The sequence below is a fragment of the Mustela lutreola genome, chromosome 10, assembly GCF_030435805.1.
Source record: "Mustela lutreola isolate mMusLut2 chromosome 10, mMusLut2.pri, whole genome shotgun sequence".
Taxonomy (NCBI): Eukaryota; Metazoa; Chordata; class Mammalia; order Carnivora; family Mustelidae; genus Mustela; species Mustela lutreola.
The window spans coordinates 19045908-19069371 of NC_081299.1; positions in this window are offsets into that span (position 1 = coordinate 19045908).

A 23464-nucleotide genomic window follows, 5' to 3' on the forward strand; every position below is an offset into this window, starting at 1 on the left:
TGCAGTGCCCCAGGTGCAATGCCTACTGGGCCTGGCCCACATGCCATGGAAGGGGACCAGAGTGTTCTGGGCTCTCAACACTTAGGGCTCCAAGCATCTCTTCCACTGGCCTTGGGTCCAGACATCCGTTGTGGGCAGCTATGAGAGCTCTGAGCCACGGATGGCCTTTAGAGAGAAGGACTGCTCAAGGGGATATGGGACACCTAGAGGATCTGGAGGGGATTCTGCACTAATGATCCCAAAATAAAGTATGGAAAGCACTTCATGCACAGTGAGAAGCAATCGTCCCTCATTATAAGGTCTTTGAGAGCAGAGCAACTACAAAGAGGCCGCCCAGGCACCGGCAGATTTGAGTTCTGTCACCTTGAGTGGATTGCATAACCCCTGTGTCTCAGTTTGCTCAACTGTAAAACGAGAGTTAGGTCAAGTAATGGTATCTCCAGTCTTTTAAGCCCAAGAGTCTAGGATTCTAGGTGACTGTCTGCCCCCAACACTCTATGGGCTGAAAATCGATGGCACAGAGGTAGGAGTCCATTTGCCCAGCATGTGGCACATACTTGGCGCATGACAGACACTTGAAAAACACTGTTGCTAATATTTTCACAGTCAGGGCAATAATATGGGCTGGCATTTACTGAACGGTTACTATGAATAACCCCATGGTCTGTGTATCATTTATTGCTGCAGAACAGAATTTCCCCAAATGTAGCACCTTACAACGATAATAAACATTGATTATCACAAGTAGTTTCTGTGGGTTGGGAATTCAAGAGCAGCTAAGCTGGGTGCTCCTGGCTCGGTGCGTCTAAGGACCTGGTAGTAAGGACGCTGGCTGGGGCTGCAGTGTGATTTATCTCAAGATCTGCCTGGAGTTGGAGGATCCACTTCCAAGATGGCTGACTCATGTGGTTGGCAAGTTGGCGAGAAGCCTCCATTCCTTAGCACGGGAACCTCTCCACAGGGTTGTTTGAGCATCCTCAGAGCATGGTGGCTGATTTCCCCAGACAGAGAGATCCAGAAGAGCAAACAGCCTATTATGACCTAGCCCCAGACACAACACACTATCATTTCCATCATATTCTACTGGTCAGGCAGACCAACCACAATGGAGTGTAGGAGGAGACCACACAGGGGCATGAATACCAAGAGACGAGAACTATTGGGAACTATCTTGGAGGCTATCGCAGTCTGCTTTTCGTGTTTTATAGCTATTAATTTATTTATTAATTCATGAAGTTGATACTATTATCATTCCCATGTTATAGAAAAGGAAACGGAGTCACGGAGAGATTTAGGTAACTTGCCTAAGGTTATACTTCTAGGAAATGGCTTGGGGCATTGTTGTTGATTTAATACCCATGTCTTTCCAAAATTCGTATATTGAAGTGCGGACGCCCATTGTGATGGTATTTGGAGATGGGGCCTTTGGGCGATATGGATGAGTGCCCTTAGGGACACAAGGGAGGCTGCTCCCTATCTCTCTCCTCACACTCATGTCCGGAGGAAAGGCCATGTGAGCATGCAGCAAACTGGCAGCCATCTACAAGCCAAGAGAAGAGGCCTCCGAACGGAGCCCACCTTCACCACACCTCCTTCTAGCACCCCCAGAACTGTGAGAAATAAATCACTGTGTGTAAGTCCCTCAGCCCATGGTATTTTGTTATGGCAACCTGAGCAGACCAAAACAGGACTCGAACTCAGAGGCCTGGCTTCTCAGCCCTTGCTCTCAAACTTTCCCTCCCTCTACTGCCCAGTTAACACTGGCCATGACTTGCTCTGTTCCCTGCCTGGCCCCGGCGCTGTGCAGAGAGAGAGACTCTCCTCTGACAGTGGGGTCCGATGGCGCTGGGAAGACTGGCAAGGGGACTGGAGGAAGCCTCGTGGCAAACTCAAGGTCTAGGGCTCAGTGCTGGCCCAGATGTTCTGGCACTTGTATCCTCAGAGAGACAGTCCTGGGGGTCAGCTGCCCACCCAATCTGGCCCGCTGCTCCCCCTGACACAGCTTGAATCTGGGGTTTGCCACACACACCCTCGGGGCAATCCAGATCATAAACAGTAAGCGGGAGGAAAACAAACTATATTTAAACCAGCAGTTGCTCCATAAACAAAGCTAAAAGACAAGTGACGGTCGGGAACAGTAGAAACACTTGGGAACACCAAGTGTCAATGCTCATAATACATTAAAGTTTTAGAAACAAGCAAAGGGTACAAAAAGGCAATTCACAAAACAGTAAGTGCCAATACCTCCTCCCCCAAAACAAAAACAAACAAGAGGCTTATCCTCACTAATTTTTAAAATCTCATTAAAACCACAATAAAATCTGATTTTTCCTCTATCAGATTGGCAAAAAACTCTTAAAGATTAATAATATACAAGTTTGGTGGGCATGAAGGGCAATGGACACTGGCACTACCCTTGACCTTGGGGGCGGGTGTACAGTTTTACAAAATCAAAATGTGGAGTATGTTCACATGTGACTCAGCAGTTATATTCTGAGGCATCTGTCTTATCCAAAAACTAGAAAGATAACAACCAAAAGATATATTTAGCTGTAGCTAGACAGAGAGATAGAAAACCAGCTATATAGATCCACTTAAATACAAAGATGTTTTTTGCAATCTGGCTTATAGTAGCAAAACTTTGGAAACAACCCAGCGTCCCTCAATGAAACAAATAAATAGTTTTCTGGTCATATAATGAAGACTGCACAGAGGCAACAGTGAACAATTATTGCCATGGGCAACGACGTAGATGAATCTCAAAGACTGTTGAGCAAAAGAGCACATACATAATGGTTCTGTCTGTATAAAGTTCCAAAAGCCCAAACTAATCTAAGCTGGTAGAATTCAAGATTGTGCGGCCCTTGGTCTGGGGTGGGGAGGGTGGGGAGTGGTGGGGGGGTGCGTAAGCCAGAAGCTAGGCTCTGGATGTGTTGGTCAAGGTCTGGTTCTTGATCTGCGTGGGTTATTCAAGCACACCCCCTTTGTGAGGGTGCTTTGAACTGTACCCTTCCCTTGTGGACTGTGCCCTTTTCTGAATGCATATTATACTGAAAGGAAAAGTTTATTTAAAAATAAAACAAAGCAGGGGCACCTGGGTGGCTCAGTCGGTTAAGTGACCGGCTCTTGATTTTGGCTCATGTCATGATCTCAGGGTTGTGAAATCGAGCCCGGTGTTGGGCTCTGCGCTAGGCATAGCGCCTGCTTAAGATTCTCTAGTACCCCACCACCACCAAAAAAAGATTCTCTTTCTCCCTTTCCCTCTGCCCCTCCCCCCCAAGAAAACAAAACAAAAAACAAAGCATATTTGATGTATGCATATGTAAGCATTCCTCTAATTTAAAAAATGACATTGAGCTTTCTATAGTGAATACCAATATGAAAAGACGTTAACAATGTATTGTTAGCAACAAGCAGAAGAACAGATGCCATTTGTATGTACTCTGATTCTTTTTGGTTAAAATTATATATATATGTTTACATAAATATACTTACATATGAGAAATATTGTACAGGCATAGAAATGGCTGGAAAGAGATCCCCCTGTTAAAAAGTCATTGTTCCTGTGACTTTTTAGGTTTTTAGGTCTCAAAGAGCAGAGGCTTCTTACTGAGGCTCTCTGAGGAGGCCCAGCAGGAAATCAGGGTTGGAGCTGAGTGACCTGGGCCCTCACCTCTGTCAGAGCTGGTCCCTGGCCAGCAGGCCAGAGAGGACTTAGAAGTAGGGTTTCTGGAAGCACAGTAAGAGGTAGGCAGCCTGGGACCCCTGGAACAGTCAGGTCAAGGCCTGGGATAAGGCATTTAAGAGCTCCTGCCGGGCAGGGGGAGGACAAGAGAACCAGCCCTGCCCAAGGGGCCCTAGTGGTGGTGCGGGAGGGGAAGAAAGGAGGGGACCCCATTTAATCATCACAGCCCTAGGAAGGATGTATGATTATCTCCATTTGTAGATCAGGACACCAAGGTTGAGTACCTTGCCAAAGGTCACACAGGTAGAAAATGGAATAGCCAGGCCCTAAACCCAGATCTGTCTGAACCTGGAGTTAGAGACTGTGCATGGGGCTGGGGAGGGAGGTGCCCAAGATAGCAGATATGAGCTGAGTGCTTTCAGCAAAGACTCAGAAACCCAGCCCACAGGTCTTAACAAAAGTGGGTCCTGTCTAGTACCTGCAGCCATGCAACCCATCTAGGGTCAGGGCTCAACCACTAAATCTGGCCCCAGGGGCTGCCGTGTTAATTCAGCCTTAATAACCTCCAGCTCTGGCTGCCAGCAGCCTAGAGGCTGGCTCCACCCAAAATAGATCCCAGGTGTGAGAGCGTGGTCAATCCACTGTGCCCCTGCCCACAGCCACCTGGTGAGCTCCCAATGCCCCTTCTACCCCCCTCATTCCTCTGCCCCTACTCTTGGGAAGAAACAAGGTTGGGGCAATGGGCAGTGGTAACTAGAACAGCCTAGGTCTTGGATTCAAGTCCCTGAAGAAGTCTGAGTCCAATGTCACCTGCCTAGTTGAGTAGCTTAGAAGAAGGTATTTACGGATTGCTGGGGGTAAGGGATGGGGGACAGCAACCAGTGGTTAGGAGCCTTGTACGTAGTAGTTTTATTCAGTCCTTAGGACTGCAAGAGGTAGGTATTAGTATCTTCATTTTACAGATTAAAAAAAACTGAGGCTCAGAGGAGAAGCCATTTGCCCGAGGTCACCCACAGCTTTGGCTCTGGAACCAAGGAAGACCTAGATTTTGAGCCTGGTTCCGCTACTTGGTGGTCCTGGGCAAGTTACTTGACCTCTCTGAGCCTCAATTGCCTCATTTATAAAGATGATATAAATTAATATCCGACTTGTAAAATTATTGTAAGGCTTTTAAAAAGTAATGCTAAAATTTTTAAAAATAAAAAGTAATGTTAAAACTCTAAGCATGGTATTCAGTACAGAGAAGGTCCTCTGTCAACATTATGATGATGACCAATGCCAGGTTTCATTCTCTAAGAGTTCCACTACTCTAGGGCTAGGGAAAATTTTTAACCTTCCCAGATCAATCTGAGAGGTCTTCCTGAGAGAAGCAGCATTTCTGTCCCAGTTTACCCTGAGACCGTAAGTTCACTGGGCCTGAGTATGGCTGCGGTGGGGCTGGGGCTGGGGGTTTTTGGGAGAAGGTAGAACAGCTGAGGTAGAAAGAATTACCTCCGTGTGGTGTGTGGGGGTCAGGTCAGGTCTAAACATGGGCAGGCCACCAGACCTCGTTCTCGGAGGATGTCCCAACTGCCTGCTTGGGCACCTTGGATGATAAACAGGTTGTCACCCTCCGAGCCCCAAGTGAAACTGATAAATGCTGGCAGAGCTGAAGCGAAGAGTGGAAGCCCTTCTATAAATACTCCTGACTCGAGCTCAGTGTCCTGTTGAAAGAGCCGCTTGTGTTTATGACTCTGTCACCCTGGGGAGGCGTTCCAGCCCAGGGAGGAAAGTCTCGGCCCCCCTGAGGTCTTAGACCACCCAGTTTGCTCTCCGGGGGCAGATACGGGTCTGTGGCTTAGTGCCCAGTCCCTTTCTGGACTTGGGAAATAATTCACCTCTGAGCCTTCTTTTCTTTTTTTTTTTTTTTAATTTAAAATTTATCTGTTTATTTTAGAGGGGGAGGGGCAGAGGGAGAGGGAGAGAGAGAACCTCAAGCAGACTCCCTGCTGAACATGGAGCCCAACAACAGGGGGCTCGATTCCACGACCCCATGATCATGATCCAAGCTGAAACCAAGAGTCAGACACCCAATCAACTGAGCCACTCAGGGGTCCCCACCTCTGGCCCTTCTGTCACCTAGGAAATGAAACATGGGCTATTGGGCAGGATCATCTAGTGGTTGGGCACATAGGGTTTCGTTTTGTTTTTTAATTATTTATTTTTTGTTAATTTAAGTTCAATTAATTAACATACAGTGTATTAGTTTAAGAGGTGGAGGTCAGTGATTCACCAGTCTTATAGAATACCAAGTGCTCATTATATCACGTGCCCTCCTTAATGTCCATCACCCAGTTACCCCATCCCCCCACTCTCCTCCCCTTCAGCCACCTTCAGTTTGTTTCCTATGATTAAGAGTCTCTTATTGGGGGACGCCTGGGTGGCTCACTCAGTTAAGCATCTGCCTTCAGCTCAGGTCTTGATCTGAGGGTCCTAAGATCGGGCCCCACATCAGGCTCTTTGCTCGGCCCGGAACCTGCTTCTCTCTCTCCCTCTGCCTGCTGCTTCACCTGCTGTGCTCTCCCTTTCTCCCTGTAAAAAAAAAGAAAAAGAAAAAGTCTCTTAGGGTTTATCTCTCTCTCTGACTTCTTCTTGTTTTATTTTTCCTTCTCTTCCCCTGTGATCCTCTGTTTTGTTTCTTAAATTCCACATATCAGTGAGCTCATATGATAATTGTCATTCTCTCTTACTTTGTTTAGCGTAATACCCACAAATTCCACCCATGTTGTTGCAAATGGCAAGATTTCATTTTTTTGATGATTGAGAAGTACTCCATTGTATATATATATACACCACATCTTCTTTATTCATTCATCTGTTGATGGACATCGGGGCTCTCTCCATAGTTCGGCTATTGTGGACATTGTTGCTACAACACTGGGGTGCAGGTGCCCCTTCGGATCACTACATTTGTATCTTTGGGGTGAATACATAGTAGTGCGATTGCTGGATCGTAGGGTAGCTCTATTTTCAACTTTTTGATGAAACTCCATACTGTTTTCCAGAGTGCCTACACCAGGTTACGTTCCCACCAACAGGGGCACACAAGTTTTTATGGTGCCAGAAAACCATGGGCTCAAGTCCCAGTTTCATCCCTCAACTAGCTATGTGACCTTAAACCAGTGACTTTACTTCTCTGCATCTCAGTTTCCTGAACTATAAAATGGGGATAGTAATGGAAATCCCTTCATAGATTTGTCGTGATGATGAGAAAAGAGGGTCTATAAGGCACTTAACATGGTAACCAGCATGCAGCAAACCTTCAGTTAATAGTAGGTATTATACTGGGGCACCTGGGGCTGCTGTTAGTTGAGTGCCTAACTCTTGGTTTCAGCTCAGGTGGTGATCTCAAGGTCACGAAATTGAACCATCATCAGGCTCCATGCTCTGCATGGAGTCTGCTTGGGATTCTCTCTCCTTTCCCTCTACCCCTTTCTTCCCAATATACATAGATAAATCTTTTCATTTTAAAAAGTAGGTAGTAGGGGCACCTGGGTGGCTCAGTTGGTTAAGCGACCACCTTCAGCTCAGGTCATTATCCCAGAGTCCTGGGATCAAGCCCCGTGTGGTGGTCCCTGCTCAGCAGGGATCCTGCTTCTCCTTTTCCCACTCCCCATGCTTGTGTTCCCTCTCTCTCTGTGACTCTCTCTCTGTCAAATAAATAAGCATGTGGAAAAGCATGCATAAAATCTCAAAAAATGGAACAAACAGAATATTAAGCAGCCATTCTAAAATATCATTCTGAAAACTAAAGCCTGGAAAAGTAAAATAAAAAGGCAACCAAGGTGACCACTATGACAGTTCATGTGCACACCTCATCCCAAATTTGCTAGACAGATAAAAATGGTCAGAAAAGAGAAACAATTGATTTATTGAGTGGCATGACTGTGGGTGGCTTTTTAAATTTTTTCCTTTTTGAAAAATACCTGCTATTGTCACATCACTATTTATCTCATTTTTTTCTTTAAATCAAGAAAAAAGAAGCATCATTCCAGGCATCTCACACGGACCAAATAAGACGGTTCTCTGGTACCGTGAAGGCTAAGTGCATGAGATGGATATATCATCAGAGGGAATTGCTGTGCAGTCTCAAGCAAGTTACACTCCCTCCCTGGATCACAATACTGAATACACAGGTTGCTACATTGTCTGGAACATTTGTCAAAGTGGGGTCTCTCCTAGATGAAGGCATTGGCCAAACCAAGCCACATGCTATTCATGTAACACACATTTATAAGACTACTTGTTTTTAATGGCAAGAAAAAAATGGGGAATCATTAATAAAAATTAGTCAGGAGAATGAGAAAACCAGTCACAGACAGGAAGAAATATTCGCAAAAGACATAGTTGATAAAGCCACTGGATGGCTCCTTGGGCTTCTGCCTTTGACTCAGGTCATGATCTCATGGTCTCAGGGTTCTGGGATGGAGCCCCGCATCGGGCTCTCTGTTCAGCAGGGAGCCTGCTTCCTCCTCTCTCTCTGCCTGCCTCTCTACCTACTTGTGATCTCTGTCTGTCAAATAAATAAGGAAAATCTTAAAAAAAAAAAAAAGACATTAAAAAAATAATAACAACTGTGGTCCACCATCTACCGAGAATTTTTAAAAGTCAACAATAAGAAAATGAACAACTTGATTAAAACCCAGGCAAAAGATCTGAAGAGCTCACCGAAGAAGATATCCAAATGGCAAATAAGCATGTGGAAAGATGCTCAATTTCATATGCCATCCGGGACTTGCAAGTTAAAGCCAAAATGAGAGACTGCAACATACTCGTCAGAGTGACCCAAATTCCAAACACCGACAACATCAAACGCGGGCAAGGATATAGAGCAACAGGAACTTTCATTCATTCTAGGGGAAAAAGTAAAATGGCCTAGCCACTTTGGAATACGGTCTGACAGTTTCTTACAAAACTAAACATACTCTTACCATAAGATTCAGCAATCGTGCTCTTTGGTACTTGCTTAAATGAGTTAAAAACTTAGGTCCATGTCGCTCTCGCCATCAAGAACGACCAGGAGACACGAAGCAACAAGCTTACGCCTTACCCGGATGTTTATCCCTATTTATATCCCCTCTCCTCCAATCAGCAGGCTGTACACGTGAAAGGGAGCGAGATCAACACTTAGCATGATAAAAGACACGCAGTGTCCACGGGCTTCCTGTTCTGGGCATAGCCAATCATTTTTCAGGTGGTGCGCAAGTCCTCTGTTTAGCCGCAGGCGCAAGCGCCATGTTGCATTTTATGTACGTAGTAGCCCCCGACAGGTCCACACGAAAAGCTGCATGTCGATGTAAGAGTAGCTTTACTCATCATTGCCAAAACTTGGAAGCAACCAAGATGTCCTTTGGTAAGTGAACGGGTTAATAAACTATGGTACAGCCATACACTGGAATAGTAACCTGCACAAAAATAGAGCTAGAGGGAGCGAGCTATCAAACCACATACAGACATGGTAAAAATTAAAAGGCATATTACTAACTGAAAGAAGCCAACGCTATATACCATATGATTCCAACCATATGCCATTCTGAAAAAGGAGTATGGAGACAGTAAAAAGTTCAGTGGTTGTCTGGGATTTGGGGGGAGGAAGAGATTAGTAGGTGAAGTATAGAATTTTTAGGACAGTGAAAATATTCTATATGATACTGTAATGGTAAGATACATGTTATATACATCTGTCAAAACTCATACACACCAAAAATGAACTCAGATGTAAGCTATGGGTTTCAGGCAATAGACATGTCAATGACAGTTCATTGATTGTCATAAATGTATCACACTGGCTTCATGCTGATGGTGGAGGATGCTGAGAGTGGGGGAAACAGAGGGTGTATAGGGACTGTCTGTACCTTCTGCTTAATTTTGCTGTGAACATTAAACTGCTCTAAAAAAAGGTTATTAATTTTCCAAAAATCAGTATAAGAAAACAAAGAAGACTTCATTGATCTAATCGTTAGCTCAGGTGGAGGAACGGGAAATTCCTCAAAGATCTTTGCTCCTTGAGGTCTGCCACCGCTTGCACAGGAAGGAACGAGAAGTCATGTAGAAGATGAAGGGACTGGGCTCCCGACATCTGCTCTTTCGCTGGACACTTAATGCGCACTCAGCCCCGTGATGACATGAATCATTTCAACTGTTCTTTCAACAGCTAAGAGAAAATGTTTCTATTACGTGAAAGGGTTGAAAATTATTATTTTTCCCAGGAAACAGCTAAGGATGTAGATTTTCCCTCATCACCCAACTCTGTCAGAGAGGCTGAGCTCTAAGCCAGTAGGGGAGATTGGGGGAGCCCTTGACCCCATCCACCGTCAGCATTCCACAGTTCCATGAGTGGGTCTGTCTCTTCCGGGGGCCCATTTGGGGGACCCTGCTCTCTCGATGCTAGATTCCTGGAAGGACAGCTCTGTGCCCTTAGGGGACTGAGAGTCTGCCTGGAGCGCAGCTTCAGGCCGGAATTTCGCACCTTCCCAGACCCTAGACCACAGGTGGAGGATGTCTGGGGGATGGGCCAAGTCTGCCTGCAAGGCTAGGAAAGGTTGTTCCCACGGAGAGAGGGCTCCTTCTCTAACCCTCAGCCACCTGTTCCCCAGACCCACCCTCCCCACCGCTGCACCTCCTCTCCGGAATGCCAAATCCAAGAGCTGGTGGGGCCGGCAGGGTATTAATAACCGGAGTCTGACGTTTGTGCTGATTAGAAAGGCATTCCCTCCTGGCAGCCAAGACGTCTGAATACCTTTCAGCCCATCTCTCCAAGCCTTCCATGACCCTGAAGAGGAGGAGGGCCGCGGGGTAATAATAATAATAACAACCACCTTGGTTTGAATATCGCGCTGCCAAACCCATCACCAAACTTCGCCTTCAGTCCCTTCAGGTACTTTCGTCAGATTCCTATACAGAGACACTGAGGCTGATGAGAGAGAGGTCAAGTAACTTGCCCCAGGCCACACAGCAGGGGAGCTGCTGGGCAGGAACTCAAATCTGTCTGCCAGCAGTGGCGGAGCCAAGGACAGGTGTCCCGCTCAGGTGCCAGTAAACACTGTAGCCCAGTTTCCTTAACTTCCAGGAGCAGAGTGGACTGGTACAGTGGGGCGGGGCGGAGGGGTGGGGCGGGGAGCAGGGGTGAGTTTCCAGGAAGCCATCTTTTTGATGGACTGGAGGACCAGGCCTGTCGGCCCATGCCTCAAGACAGCCCCAAGGGGCAGGGCCAGTCTGGAAGAGGGGCCCTCCCCCCGCTTCTGGCATGGGGAGTCAGGTGACCGGAACATCCTCTCCAGCCCCGTCCCCACCCCCATCCACCCCCCCCCCCAAGAAAACTGGGCTCAGCTCACCCCTGAGCTCACCATTTCTGCTTCTGGTCCTCCAGATCGTTCTCACTTCTTCACACCTTTGAGGTGTTTGACTATTTGGGAGGGACAGGTTCCCAGGGAGAGGAAAGCAAAGAAGCCCGTTTGTCCAGGGACTCATAGTCACAAAGGTCTCGAGTCTGGGCTTTTGACATTAGCTTTCCAGGGGCAGTGTGGCATTGCGGTGGCTTAACCACTGGAGCCAGACTGCTGCTGGGCTTCCCTCCCAAGTCTGCCTACTTAGGACTGTGTAGCTTCAGTAAGGTTCTTGAACTGCTCTGTGCCTCAGTTTCCCCATCTGTAAAATAGGGATAAATAGTACCTACTTTATAGGGTTGTTGTGAAAATTAACTGAGTTAATAAATGTGAAGTGTGGGGGTGCCTGGGTGGCTCAGTGGGTTAAAGCCTCTGCCTTCGGCTTGGGTCATGATCCCAGGGTACTGGGATGGAGCCCCGCATCAGGCTCTCTGCTCAGCTTCATCCTCTCTCTCTCTGCCTGCCTCTCTGCCTACTTGTGATCTCTACCTGTCAAAAAAATAAATAAATAACCTTAAAAAAATTAAAAAAATAAATGTGAGGTGTACTTTTCTCTCAGCATAAAAGCCTGGCACAGTATAGACACTTAATCAGTGTTAGCACTCCATCATTTACTATTTCCAAACAAGTTCCATGCAGAATAACAGAAAGGAAAGGAAACATTCATCAAGGAAATTTTTAAAAATCATCTCCCATATCCCGCCATTCAACACAACCACCGACACCATTTCACTGCATTTCCTTCCAATTATTTTCTTGCCTGTCCTTTCTACAACTCTATAATTATGGAGTACTGAAAATTTTTGCAACCTTGTGACTTGTTTTTCTTTTCTTTTCCTTCTTTCTTTCTTTCTTTCTTTTTTTTTTTTTTCTTAAAGACATTACTTATTTCTTAGGGAGAGAGAGAGAGAGCCCGTGAGCAGAGAGAACAGCAGAGGGAAAGGGAGAAGCAGGCTCCCCATCGAGGAGGGAGCTGGATGTGGGGCTCAATCCCAGGACCCCAGGATCATGACCTGAGCCGAAGCCAGATGCTTAACTGACTGAGCCCAGGTGCCCTGGGACTTGTTTTACATTTAAGATTTTATCCTAAATATTTTCAACAATCATTCAGTAGGATTTTACTAAGGGTCTGCTTTGTGCTGTGCAGTAATCTGAGCTCTGGGCATACAGCAACCAGCAGGAGCACACAAACTCCTCCTCTCCAGGAACTTACATTCTAGTGGACGATGCTACATTGCCTTCAGAACCCGTGCTTTCGGGGCATCTGGGTGGCTCACTTGGTTGAGCATCTGCCTTCAGCTTAAGTCATGATCTCGGGGTCCTGGGATCAAACCCTGCATCAGGTTCCCTCCTCAGCAGAGAGACTGCTTCTCCCTCTCCCTCTGCCACTCTCTTGCTCACTCTCTCGCTTTCAAATAAATAAAATCTTAAAAAAAAAAAAAAAAGAATGTGTGTTTTTACATGGATGTCTCATCACATACAGTAGAGAACTCAAATAGGAAGCATGAAGTTCAATGAATTTTTACACATATCTTCATCCATGTAACCGCCACCCAGATGAAGATCCAGAACACTTCCATCCAGAAGATTCCCTCCCCTTCCCCATCAATAGCCACCCCACCTCTACATAGACTACTTTCACCTGTTTAAGAAGAGAATCCATTCTTTCCGAGAAGGCCAGTTTTCTAATGGCAGAACATTCGATATATTATTGGACACATATTTTGCATTTAGTTTCTCGCTGTTATCAATGGTGCTACAGGGAATGCCACAAATTTAATTATCCTCTTAGCCCAGACTCTGAAAAGCGGGATTGATTTTGGAAAGGGTTATTTAGTAAAGACGGACAGACTGCTTCCCTACAAGGTTGTACAGCTCCATCAGCAGTAGGAAGAGCAAGGCACACGGCGCTGGCGGAGTCCTGCTTCTCTCCTGCCTTCTCGGCTTGACTCACCTAGAGTTTTAGCTAGAATTCTCAGCTTATGATACGGAAGGGTGTCTTCACGACAAGTCTAAATGGCATGAGAAGGACTCACAGGACAGGATCTCTCTTGGTCCTGAGTTTGGGACTGAGCTTTACAATGTCAGAACCCCAGCTTCTCACAGCACACTAAAAAGGGATTCAGGAGATTCTTTTTTGAGCTTGAACTCAGATCCTGAGATCAGGACCTGAGCTGAGATGAAGAATTAGACCCTTAACCGACTGAACCACCCAGGTGCTCCACCATCTTTCATTGGTGGATTAACAAGAACCAAGAACCAGAGTCGGATTCAATCATTAAAGCAGCTATCACTCTAGGAATTTACAAAGATACATGGAACAGTCAAGGAAACCAGAATATGCATGCCATCCCTCTGATAGATGGCCACAGAGAAAGCCAAATTACAAGGAAGTTCCTTGGTGGCTGAGTCTATGTTCCCAGAAGGCAGAGCTGGTGAGACTGAGCTGTGAAAACAGGACACTTCATCTGCAGCTCAATGGACTTCCTCAGATCAGAGTCCTTAAGGAAAACTGAGGTCAGCCCAGCATTCCTTGATGCCTCCTCCTTCCCATGGCAAACTTCCAAAGCCCAGATCCCATGCGATCTCCCACTTGCCCTTAGATCTACTTCTCCCCTCTTTCCTGGTCACAGTCTGGACCACACCACCACCTTCACCTCTGTCCTAGACCTCTGCAGCCTTTTCTACCCTTGGCCCAAACTTCATCTGCCAATTCAGTGATCCTCTATTTTTTTTTTTTTTTTTAAGTAAGCTCCACACCCAGCATGGGGCTGGAACTCCAAGAGTCACACACTCCACCAACTGAGCCAACCAGGTGCCCACCTAAGCAATCTTTTATTCTTTTAACAATTTTTAAAAGGATTTTGTTTATTTATTTGAGACGAAGAGATGCAGAGAGAGAGAGAGCTTGAGCAGGGGGAGAGGGAGAAGCAGACTCCCTGCTGAGCTGGGAAGCTGAGGGCGGGGGAGGTGGGGGGGGGCTCAATCCCAGGACCTTGGGGTCATGACCCGGGCTGAAGGCAGATGCTTAACCATCTGAACCATCCAGGTGCCCCTAAGTGATCTTTTAAACTGGAAATCTGTTATAGACATTGGGGAGGGTATGTGCTATGGTGAGTGCTGTGAATTGTGTAAGACATGATTCACAGACCTGGACCCCTGAAACAAATAATACATTATATGTTAATAAAAATAAAAAAAAAGACGAGGGGTGCCTGGGTGGCTTGGTGGGTTAAAGCCTCTGCCTTTGGCTCGGGTCATGATCCCAGGGTCCTGGGATTGAGCCCCGCTTCGGGTTCTCTGCTCAATGGGGACCCTGCTTCGCCCTCTCTCTCTCTGCCTGCCTCTCTGCCTACTTGTGATCTTTCTCTCTCTGTCAAGTAAATAAATAAAATCTTAAAAAAAAAAAAAAAAGACAAGACATAACAAGTGTTAGCAAGGATGTGGGGGAAAAGGAACCCTTGGGCACTGTGGATGGGAATGTAAATTGGTGCAACCATTATGGAAAACAGTACGGAGATTCCTCAAAAAACGAAAAATAGAACTATCATATGATTCAGTAATTCCACCTCTGGGTCTTGACCCAAAGAAAATGAAAACCCTAATTTAAAAATATATATGCAAAAAAAAGAAAAAAACAAACCTGAAAATCTGATCTCACTTAAAATCTCAGCTTAAACCCCTTTGGTGACGGAAAGATGAATGGATAAACAAAATGAGGTGTATACATACAATGAAAGATGATTCAGCCTTAAAAGGAAGAAATGAGGGCCGCCTGGGTGGCTCAGTCGTTAAGCGTCTGCCTTCAGCTCAGGTCATGATCCCAGGGTCCTGGGACCTAGCCCCACACTGGGCTCCCTGCTCAGTGGGGAGTCTGCTTCTCCTTCTCCCTTTCCCACTCCCACTGCTTGTATTCCTTCTCTCTCTGTCTGTCAAATAAATAAATAAAAATCTAAAGATTTTTATTTATTTATTTGACAGACAGAGATCACAAGTAGGCAGAGAAGCAGGCAGAGAGAGAGGAGGAAGCAGGCTCCCTGCCGAGCAGAGAGCCCAATGCAGGGCTCAATCCCAGGACCTTGGGATCATGACCTGAGCCGAAGGCAGAAGCTTTAACCCACTGAGCCACCCAGGTGCCCCAAATAAATAAAATCTTAAAATTTAAAAAAAAAAAAAAAAAGGAAGAAATGCTGAGGCATGCTACATGAATTGAAGGCATTATGCTGAGTGAAAGAAATCAGACACAAAAAACCAAATACTATTAAATATCATACGGTGCTTCTGTGCAGCACCTGGAATGGTCAAGTTCATGGAGACAGAATGTAGACTGGCAGTTCCCAGAGGCTGAGGGAAAGAGGAAATGAGGAGATGGTGCTTCATAGGGATAGTGTCTCAGTTTGGGAAGATGAAAAGGTTCTGGAAATGGATGGTGATGATGGATGCACCAAAATGTGAATGTACTTGTGCCGCTAAACCGTACCCTTGAAAATGGTCAACTTTATATTATGTATATTTCACCACAGTTGAAAAAGCAGCTTCGATGACCTTTTACTTCTATCTCTACCGCCATAGCAGGGTCTGTAAGATCCTGCAGGATCTGCCCCTGGCCTTGTGTTGGCCTTTTAAGGCTGATTATCACACCTCCGCCCCCTTCAGTTGGGGTGGGGGCCCTACTGGGAAATAGGAACAGGAATCAGACTTGCTGAAGACCAGAGCTTTGTTCCTGATGAAGTGGGGCCAGGGACAGGCTTCTCTCTGTAGCTGCAACGAAGCTGCCTTCCTCTGAAGCTTCCCCCAGCTCCTGACTTTAACTTCCAACTCCGTGCTTGGAAGAGCCCGGGGCGCATCCCTTCCCTCTGCTGCTGCTCTATTGGCTAATTGCTTCTCATCAGCCATTTGTTAGCATATGTGTCACTTGATGAGAGAGGCCTTCCATGACCCAAGCCTCCATCCTACCTCCGCTCCCTACCCACTAACAAGCCCTGGGCCTCTACAGCTTGTCCATAGCACTTCCTGCAATGGCATCTCTGTGTCTCCTTACATGGTCATTTGTGGGATTAAATAGGAAGGTGAGTTCCGTGGGAGCAGGCGCCCTGGGCATGTTTTCCCAGCACCTGGAACAGCTCCTGGACAGTTCCGTCTGCTGCAAGAAGGAAAACGTGGGTAAGGCTTTGGGGGTGGGAGGTCAGGGGTGAGCCCAAGTAACGTCTGCCGCTACACCAAGTAGTCTTTTCCCCAAACAGCACTCAGCCCCTGCTCTAAATGACCGGGGATCAAACATTCAAAGAATGTCAGTTTGAAGGAGTGTCCAAGTATCTCTCTACGACCCTCAGGTCTCAATTTAAATGCGAACTCCTGTCAAAAGCTTTCCCTGGGGATGCCTGGGTGCCTCAGTTGGTTGGGCGACTGCCTTCAGCTTGGGTCCTCATCCTGGATTCCAGGGATGGAGTCTTGCATCAGGCTCCCAGCTCCACGGGGAGTCTGCTTCTCCCTCTGACCTTCTCTCCTCTCATGCTCTCTCTCACTGTCTCTCTCTCAAATAAATAAATAAAAACTTTTTAAAAAATAAAATAAAAAAGCTTTCCTTGATCCCCTATCCTCTGTCTTGCTAGAGCAACTTAGGGCCCCCTTCCCCAACCCCCCAGCACTAATCAGCTTGTACTGTCTTTGGCTGTTTAGTTTTCTGTCATCCCTGCTAGACTATGAGGGCAGGGACCTTGTCCTCTTGTTCACTGCCTTTTCATCAGCATCTAGCATAATTTCTTGCACCTCGTAGGTACACATTAAATAGCTGTTGCCTTAATGAATGTGCCAGGCACTAGTGACTCTTCAGAAGGGGGTATGTGTAGTGACATTTGCTAGCTGCCCCCACCAGTCAGTAAGGCCTGTCCTTGAGGACACAGAGCTTGGCCAAGGAAGGCCCACCATTCTTAATGAGCCAATCAGGCCCAAAGAAGACTCAACTCCAGACTGTTTGAGGAATGGAGTGACTGACTTTCTCACTCCAGCAAGGGCATACTCCTGAGGCTGAATCCTCAGGACTGCTGCCTACCACCTGGGCCTATCAGACAGGGCAGCCTTAAGCCTTAAGATGTAGACAGCAAAGTGGAAGGCAGAATAGAAGAAGCTGAGTCTTCAGGCGATAATGTGAGCTGCTGGATCAAACCTTTCCTGAAATCAGGCCTCCCATCTCAGCTCTTCTCAGACACACATGCCAACCATTCCCTTTAAGTCAGTTTGAGTTGGGCTTCTGCCCTTGTAACACACAGCATCCAGAAGGGCCAAAGGCAGCCAAAGCTCCAACACCTTAGTGTCTGCTGAGGAGCTTCATGAATCCTGTTTGAGAGGCTTTGGGGACCTTGTCTTGCAGCTCTCAACTCCTCACCTATCATGCCTATCAAATGGGGACACCCTCTAGCAGCAGTTCTTGGCAGCAAGGGGAGGGGATGTGGAGCTTGGTCTTAATTACCAGCTGTTCTCAGTCCTCACTAAGGAGACAACTAGGACCCGTCCAAAGACACAATAGCTAAAGTTGTGACTGACACATGACTTTCTTGGGCCTCTAAATCACCTGTTTGGGGGGAGGGTAGATCAGAAACAAGCATTTCAGTCTTGGTACAAGCATAGTGGAGGTGTAGGCCTAAAGAATCAGAGTGGCAGAGCTGGAAGGATCTGTAGAGATGAGCTGGTCAGACCCCTTATTATGCATATGGAGAAACTGAAGTACGGAACAGGGAGAGTTATCCAAAGTCACACAGCATGTCAGTGCCAGAGTTGGCATTCTCCTTAAAGGAGTTTCTCCATCAGCCTCCCCCTGCAGAGTTGAGGCTGGAAGTAGAGGGGAGAGAACATGGATGGGGATTTTCCTTGCAATGGCAAGATAGGAACTGCTCCGCCAAATAGTCACTGATACATCTGGTTAATTGCCCTTAATAATTTGGTAGCATGTTCATAACACCTTGTAGCTGGCCTGGGGTGCGATGACTTCCGAGTGTACCAGGTCTCCGATGAAACATGAAACATCAGGCATGTCTCCAGAATTTCCGCAGAGGAAGAATTTAGGGCCTGCAGTCTGTGGGAAAAGGAGACCAAGAGACCCTAAATGCCCTGAAGTTGCATTTGCATAGCGAGTCTACTGCTGTTACTTAGATTAGTTTCTCAGTTTCCACACTACTGACTTTTTTTTTTTATTTGACAGAGAGAGCACAAGTAGGCAAAGAGGCAGGCAGAGAGAGAGGGGAAGCCGGTTCCCCGCTGAGCAGAGAGCCCGATGCGGGGCTCGATCCTAGGACCTGGAGACCATGACCTGAGCTGAAGGCAGAGGCTTAACCCACTGAGCCACCCAGGCGCCCCCACACTACTGACTTTTTAAGCAGGATAATTCTTTGTGGTGGGGGACTGTCCTGTGGCTTGTAACAGCATCCTCAGCCTCTACCTACCAGATGCGAGCAGTGCTTACCCTCCCAGTGTGATAACCAAAAATGTCTCCAGACATTGCCAAACGCACCCTGAAAGGCAAACTGCCCCACTTGAGCTCCACTGACTTAATTATATGTGTAAGTGGCAGAGAGGGCATGATGGTGAGTCTTCTAAAAGAAGAGAGGAGATAAAAATAGAAACCACCCTTTCCTACAAGGAAAAAAAGAATCATCAGAGGCATAGTCTGTTCTAGGCAGAACTATGAACTTTGACTTTACCCATGCACCCTTCCTTTCATGACCATTTTCTTCTCTTTCAAGGCTCCCATTTCTACCTAAAAAAAAAAAAATATTTTAAACTATCCATGAAAAAAATAATAATGAATATTTGTCTTCGTGCTAAAAGTGAGACAAGCAGAATACAATAGTTACTGGGGGTTAAACACACAAGCATTATGTTCTCTTTTTTTTAAGATTTTATTTATTTATTTGACAGACAGAGATCTCAAGTAGGGGGAGAGGCAGGCAGAGAGAGAGGAAGAAGCAGGGTCCCCACTGAGCAGAAAGCCTGATGTGGGCCTTGATCCCAGCACCCTGGGATCATGACCTGACCGAAGGCAGAGGTTTTAACCCACTGAGCCACCCAGATGCCCCATAAGCACTATATTCTTAAGATGTGAGCATTTCACTGTAAGTAAACCATATCTCAAAAAAATTTTCAGTAAAAAACACATGGGTACTGTAGTCAGACCCGGTTTCAAGTCCCAATTCAGATGTTTCCTAACTATGTGACTTTTTCCTCTTAGGAACTCTGTTTCCTTGGTTGTACAAGGGGAGCAACAACAGCACATGCCTCCGGATAACTATGCAGAGTAAGTGAGATCATGTATAAACAACACTCTGCACAGTACTGGTTACCTATTTTTATTTACATTTATAGTACCTATTTATATTTATCTGTAGTTTATAGGCAAAATTGCTGCCCGATGATCTGCTTCCTGTGGACCTATTTTAATTAGGGGCATCTCCACTTGCCTCTTTTCATGGGACCCCTTTGTTCAAATAGGAAAAGGAAAGTCTGGAGACACAGCAGTTTATGGGGTTTGGGACCTGGAGCTTGGCTCTGCCAGTGACTTACTAGAAACTGAACTTATTGAGTCCCTCCGAGTCCCCCTTTCCCCAGATAATACTAATGGTGTACTAATGGTGTAGTGAAACTACCCGTTTCATAGGGTTCTTGGGAGATTTATAACCCAACTGGACAGCTCTGGGAATTTAGATCTACCTTTAAGGCTGGGGCAGTAGCTGTACCAATGGAGACTACCACAAGGGGGCAGGATCGCTACATCCAAGTTCGCACCTATCCCCGACATTTCATTTTTTGAGCGTACTTGTCTACTTGTTATAATCAACTTGAATATATAACTTGTATATTCAAACATATACATAAGTAGATTGGTACGATGAACTCCAATGAGCTATCAACATTTTGTCAATCTTCCTCTTTTTGTCTGCCGCGCTGCTTGTGGAATAATAAAGCACAGCCCAGACCTCATTACATGTCATCAATGTGCCCCTTTTTTTCAACATTTTATTTATTTGACAGAAATCACAAGTAGGCAGAAAGGCAGGCAGTGGGGGAGGGGGGAGCAGGCTCCCCGCTGAGCAGAGAGCCAGATGCAGGGCTTGACCCTGGGATCATGGACCTGAGCCTAAGGCAGAGGCTTTAACCCACTGAGCCACCCAGGCACCCCTCAATGTGTCATTCTAATTGAACAAGGCTTTTATTTCCACAGGCACGATGTCGTTATCACATCTAACACAAAAAGAATAATAATTCTTTAATCTATCAGTCCTTATTCAAATTTCCCCACTGGTACCACACATATCTTTCGACAGTTGGCACACTTGAATCAGGACCCAAATAAGGTTATTGGATTTGGCATGTATCTTGAGTTTTTATGCCTTAACATTCCATCTTCCTTTTGTAATTTCATGCCATGAATTTGTTGCCAAAACCAGGTCACTTGTCCTGTAGGATGTCCCACATTTTGGGTTTGGCTGATTGTAGTATTTGCCTATCCCCCTGATTTCTGGTAAACTGGTAATTAGATCTTGGCTTGATTAGGCTTAGACTCTTTTTTTTTTTTTTTTTTTTTTGCTTTTTAAGACAAGGATATTTCATGGAGAGCACTGAATCCCCCTCTTGGTAATGTTTACTTTGGTCACTGGTTTCAGGCAGTGTCAGCTTAAGCTATTGTAAAGTTCCCCAACACCTTTCATACAATTGTTTTAGCATCATTTTATGTTTGTCGCCTAGACTCATTCTTTCATTAAGGTTTGCAAGATTGTGCTTTTCTAATCCTACCATCCTACCATTTCTTTTGCATTTATTAGATAGAATTCTTCTACAAAAAATAACTTTCTTAGCTACCCTTTGGTTACATGCAATATAACTAATCCATGAATGACCAGAAAAGTGTTTATTTCTCTACATCAGTGTTCAGAGTAATTAATTGATTCCCTATAAAACTCCATTGATAACAAATGTGTTGTTTGCCTTAAGTATCATTATTAATGGGGTTTGTATATTTTATGTGTTATGATCAATGGAAGTCATTATTTTTCTTTTAATGCTCAAATTATTCTATCTTAGACCAGTAGGGTCCTTTGTATTGGTTCTCAGTATACATGACTTCTCAGTATACATGACTCCCAATAGTCCTTGATAGTTTCATGGTTTATGGGCACAAGACGACCCAACATCATCTTTCCTGCTCCAGATCTGGAACCAGCCATTTATCAAAGGAGACTTGATTTTTTTTTGCTTAATTTTTAATTTTTTTAAAACTGGAAAATGGTGTTTAGAGACCAAATCTATGCTTTAGGGGTGTTCATTCTATTGGATTGGTGATTATTTCTAGGCCTTTTTAGCAGAAAGTAGAAAACACCATTTTGTTTTGTTTAAAGATTATTTATTTATTTATTTGACAGAAGGAGATCACAAGTAGGCAGAGCAGCAGGCAGAAAGAGAGGAGGAAACAGGCTCCCCGCTGAGCAGAGAGCCCGATGTAGGGCTCGATCCCAGGACCCTGGGATCATGAACTGAGCCAAAGGCAGAGGCTTTAACCCACTGAGCCACCCAGGAACCCCAAAAATACAGTTTTTAAGAGGAAAATACATACTTCATTCATTCTGCTCTCTAACCCATATATAAAATTATCCTAGGCTTATTTAATTTTTTTTAAAGATTTATTTATTTATTTGAGAGAGAGGGCATGAGGGGGTGGAGGTAGAGGAAGACATAGAGTCTTAAGCAGACTTGTCGCCGAATGTAGGGCCTGATGCAGGGGTTTTATCTCAAGACCATGAAATCATGATCTGAGCTGACCCCAAGAGTCAGATGCTTAAAAACTTTGCCACCCAGATGCCCCATCCTAAGCTTGGTTTTTGCTTTGTTTTTAAGATTTTATTTCTTTATTTGAGAGAGAGATATATAGTGAACAGGGGGGAGAGGGAGAAGCAGGCTTCCCACTGAGCAGGGAGCCCAGTGCAGAGCTCTATCTCAGAACTCTGGAATCATGACCTGAGCTGAAGGCAGATAGATGCTTAACCAACTGAGCCACGCAGTACCCCTAGGCTTGTTTTATATTAACTCTTTTTCTCATTTGTTGAAAATCTTGATGCCTAATGTCATTGACATGCTTATTTGCCTTATCCTTAAATATATCTTTCAAAATAGCTATGTCAATATTACTTATTTTTTTAAAGATTTTTTTTTTTTTTTTTTTTGAGAGAGTGTGCACGGTAGGGAGGGGCAGAGTTAGAGGGAAAGAGAAACTCAAGCAGACTTCTCACTGAGCATGGAGCCTGACTTGGGGCTCCATCTCACCACCAGAGCTGAAACCAAGAGTCCCATGTTTAACCGACTGCACCACCCAGGTACCCCAGAAATGTCAATATTACTTCTAACAAGACTAATGAGTGCAAATTAATATTTGTATGCAGTTCTAGTTGTCCTCAGACTATAGCCCATTAAGGAGGTACAGTCAAAATACTTATAAAGCCAGGGCACCTGGGTGGCTCAGTGGGTTAAGCCTCTGCCTTCAGCTCAGGTTATGGTCTCAGGGTCTTGGGATCCAGCCCTGCATCGGGCTCTCTGCTCAGCAGGGAGCCTGCTTCCCTTCCTCTCTCTCTCTCTCTCTGCCTGCCTCTCTACCTACTTGTGATCTCTGTCAAAAAAATAAATAAAATCTTTAAAAAAATGCTTATAAAGCCAACTGAAATGATTTTCTATATGTAGTTACACCACCAACCTGACACACAGATGGCACATTTGTTTCCATTTGTTTTTATGGAGTGTTTTATTCTTTTTACTGAACTTTGTTTTATAAATATGCAAAACATTTACAAGTTTCCAAAAGAGTCACTGTATAATAATGTACATTCACATAAGTCTCATTTACATCTCTATCCTCTCCATCCCACAAAGGAAACCATTTTTAGAAGCCTGAAGTTTATTCTTCTACTGTTTAACTTTTAAATATAAGCAATTAATGTTCCTTTATATCATTCTGCTACTGGGTGATATAAACACTACTATGCACCTCGCTTATTTCACTTAAAACTATATATGGACATCTCTCCAGATTGGCATGTTTATTAGGTTATGTAAGAAGTCTTCCACATATCTTTGTATGGTTGCTTACATACTCTCCTGTGCCAGTACTATAATGTATTCAGCCAGTTCTTTGACATGTGATCAGTTTCCAATGTTTTACTATAAAAGTGCCATAATGAATAACTTGTGCATACAGCTTTTTGTATTTTTGTCAATATTTATCACTAGGATTGATTCCTAGAAGTTCAAGATTTGACCTAGGATTCCTGGGTAAAATAGTACATAGATATAGAGTGGCTATGTGTTGCCAAATTTT